Source organism: Capricornis sumatraensis, chromosome 10, assembly GCF_032405125.1.
Source record: "Capricornis sumatraensis isolate serow.1 chromosome 10, serow.2, whole genome shotgun sequence".
NCBI classification, from domain to species: domain Eukaryota; kingdom Metazoa; phylum Chordata; class Mammalia; order Artiodactyla; family Bovidae; genus Capricornis; species Capricornis sumatraensis.
Window position 1 is genome coordinate 39,393,033 of NC_091078.1, and position 619 is coordinate 39,393,651.

Sequence of the window (619 nt, forward strand, 5' to 3'; positions counted from 1 at the left end):
CACCCTGACTTTTTTTGTAATGATAATAATACATTTTATTTAATTGAGTATATCCAAAATATTATCAGTTTAACATGATACTTTTATTGTGGTAAAATACATATCACACAAAATTTACCATTTTCACCACTAAGTATACAACTCAGTGACATTAAGAATAATTCACACTGTTGGGCAGCCACCACCATCATCCTTTCACAGAACTTTATTCCTCTTCTCCTCAAAATATAGAATGCTTCACTAGTTTGAGTGTCATCCTTGAGAAGAGTCCACGCTAATTTTCTCCATATCGTTTTCAATTATCGCCTGCTACCCGAAACAGCACAGCACGTGGAGCTTAGCTGATAGCCTGAAAGTGACCAATGTGTGCAAAAGCACCTTCCAGAGTAACTACGTTTAAACATAATGCAATTCCTTTGCAATAACACACCTCTTCAGAAATGTTGCACTGTGAATTCCATGACCACCCATTTTAGAAAGACAGCTAGAGCCTGAATATTTTAATTGTGCTTTCTCACCAAGTAGATTCTTGGTTAGTTGGAGGCACTGGTTAATAAATTCTTCCCAAACAAAATAATGCCATTTGCAGCGTCATGGATAGACCTAGAGATGATCATAC

At 36.5% G+C, this 619-nt stretch overlaps 1 non-coding gene across 1 annotated transcript; it reads right to left on the bottom strand.

Annotated features, from left to right (window-relative positions):
- Positions 1–221: 221 nt before the first annotated feature.
- Positions 222–323, bottom strand: LOC138088067 (U6 spliceosomal RNA). Its single transcript, XR_011145657.1, has one exon. It is a non-coding gene; the product is annotated as a U6 spliceosomal RNA (small nuclear RNA).
- Between the last annotated feature and the right edge of the window lie 296 nt (positions 324–619).